Source organism: Pocillopora damicornis, chromosome 4, assembly GCF_964200805.1.
Source record: "Pocillopora damicornis chromosome 4, jaPocDami1.2, whole genome shotgun sequence".
In the NCBI taxonomy this organism is placed as follows: domain Eukaryota; kingdom Metazoa; phylum Cnidaria; class Anthozoa; order Scleractinia; family Pocilloporidae; genus Pocillopora; species Pocillopora damicornis.
Window position 1 is genome coordinate 17,443,613 of NC_142673.1, and position 3,192 is coordinate 17,446,804.

Genomic DNA, 3,192 nt, shown 5'->3' on the forward strand with positions numbered 1-3,192 from the left:
TTGCAAAGAGTTTAGTGAACTGTGCAGGCCTGAAGTTTTTTTTTTTTCAGGCCTTATTTTCACTACTGCTCAAGTAATGTTAATTAATGCGAGGATCGCTGTCATATTCACGTCTTCATCCGCGGTATGTATATTTGTATATATATATATATATGTCTTTCATATATTCTCAGTCAAGTATAGTGAACGTAGCTCCCAGAGTTTTTGTCTGTCTATAATTTCTGACCAAGATTTTAATATATAAAGTAAAAACCATTGGGTCTTTGCACGATCATTTCCCTTCATTGCGCATAAACAATTTTTCTAAATTTTACTAAATGCGATCCAATTGGTCTAACATTCGAGGCTTTTTTTAAGTGCTTATTGAATTAAACATAATTTTTTCTAGACAAGCTAGAGGGGTAAAACACTTGACCAATCATATTACGTGAACCATGTGGAACTTTTTTTAAAGTATTATTTCATTTTCCTACATATTTAAAAACTGTTTGCTTGATGCAAGGTGAATATTGTTGGAAAATCCCCAAGACGAAGTTAAGAGGATTATTCAACAATATTCATTGAGCCTGAGGTGAATAATCATTTTTGTATAATTTTGAAACCATTCCGTGAATAAAGAAAATTTGTTACATTTTTTTTTATTACTCGTGTCGAGATAGTAAGCCAGCTTCCACCAGAATTTAACAGCAAATACTTTACATCGTAGTTTTGAAGAGTTACGCCTAACTTAGTAGCATCTGTTTCTGCTATCGAGTTTATCACTTCCCGGAAACATTCGGAGAAAACATGAGGCAGCTATTTCGAATCTTAGCGCTTCGGCTATAATCACCTTGTGCGGGATGATTATAGCGAGATACGACGCAACCCTCGACCAATCTGAGCGCTACAATTTCCACGACGGCTTTCTTTGTTTAATTTACGAATGTTGCTAAGACTGATTTCAACTGTTTTAATAGCAAGATATCTTTTTTTTTTGCAAACAATTGTTCTAAATTTGACGCCCGATGACAGTTAAGGTTCTAGTTGATTCATGTTGGTTCGAAGCCGTCCTGATTGAAAATTTGGAAGAAATCTCAATGTATTTACATTTTCTTTAAAAATATTAATCCTATTAAGAACGTATTTCAATAAGGCGCCGTGACAAATTGACTTTGCATCCACAGTAATATTTTCATTTTGTGATTTCTTCCTTCTTTTACCCTATCGTAATCAATCGATACTCTTTCGTGTTGACATTCTGAAAACATTCTTTGGACAATATTATGCAGTGTAGACCAAATGAATAAACCAAACCTAAAAAACTAACCAAAAAAATTTGATGAATGTTTCTCGCCTTGGTCGGCTGACGGAAATCAGAGAAGAGAATGCTGGCATGAAAATAATAAAATGCTGATGGAACATACCCTATGCAGCTGAAACGCCACATTGTTAGCCAAACGACCCTAGTTATTCATTTTCGAAATGGCACCTCGCTAAGATGTCATATTGATTAAAACTTAATTAGAAATAGTATCACGCTGTTATCCAATTTATTTTCACTTGGTCCAAAACGATTTCCTTTCGAAATAATCTACTTGTTGGAATAAATCACTTACAAATACGAAATTTGCTGAAGCTCTATCCTCTCGGATCTAGGTGGAAAAATATGAATATTTCCAAACAAATGCTTCAGCCCATTTCTAAAGTTTAAGGATTGATGCCACTGAAGGAGACCGATAACCAAACTGAAAATCGAACTGCCTTGTTTTGCACAAATCCAAGATGTAACAGTGCCATTATTACATAGAAAGGAACCCAACAAATGACGAATAAAACAACGATTGCGATCATTATCCGGGTAACCTTTTTTGCTTTCACTATAACTTGAAGTTGGCGTTGGTTTTGACTGGCTCTTTCTCCGGGTGCTTGACGTGACCATAGTTTGATGCATATTCTTGTGTATAGAACTGCCAAAAGCGTCATAGGGATGACAACGGCAAGGGTTAATGATATAACATTCAACTCTTTCCCATTAGAATATTTCAGGGGGCTATGTGTATGACACAAGTAAGATTCCTTTTTGGTCTCTAGGTGCCCGTTTGCAAAAACCAGTGCCGAAAGAATGAGTGAGAAAATCCATAATGTCAAAATTACTTTTTTTACGTGTCGAGATATTGGTTTCCTATCGAAAGGTCGAGTTACTGCATAAAAGCGATCAACAGCAATTGCTACGAGTAGGAAAAGAGAAAAAGATGGGAGGAAATAAAAGCTTGCATGACATAGCTTGCAAGTAAAGTTTCCCATGTTTCTTCCAAACCACCATCCCTGGTAAGAATTGACACGAACAGTATCCATCAAATATATGAAAGTGATTAGAATATCAACGCTAGCTTGGTTTAAGATCAAGTAATTTATAGCAGTCTTCATGGATTTATCTGTTCTTATTATATGTATTATGAAAGAATTTCCAAATAGTGACCCCAGAAATATTGTGCCGTATGCAATGTACATTGGAGCAATTGCATGAAATTCCATCTGTGCCGATTGCTTGGCGCTGTTGAAGGTAGGGTGAACGTTGAAGTTGGAGTTTGATGGTTTAATCATCATGGCTCTCTGATTTGACTTTTAGAAACTCTTCTCTAAGTTATTCCCTTTTTTTCTCTTGAATCCAAGTTCTACTCTTTTTCCTCGATATGTAGATTTGAAGGACTTAGCAATTTTCAAAACAGTAATTAATTTGGATCTTTGAGAAACAATTTGTAAGGTGCGACTCGGCCGGAAAGACAGCCCGGCGGTGCAAAGTAATTTTGCTGTATTTTTGTTATTTGTTTGTACCTCATTGCTGACGTGTGCTTCAATGCACTAAAGAAGCCGCGGGAATTTCTGTTTAATAATACATCATCATAACTACAATAAGATCACCAAGTGATTGAGAGATGTAGACGTTTTTGCATTTTATTTTGAATTGACAATTTTCTTTGTTTGTACTTTAAACAAATAGCCCTACCTTAAAGAATAGAATGAAAATATGTTATGAGCACGTATTTGTTCTTGTTTTGGATGTCAGTAGCTTTTTTATTTTTTTAATTTTGAGGCATCTCATCCAATCATTCCTTTTATCATTAATGATGAATCTTTCTTTATATACTTGTCGTGCAGCTTTACAGAATTATAAACCCTTGAAATTAATGTTGACCACAATAATGAAGCTTT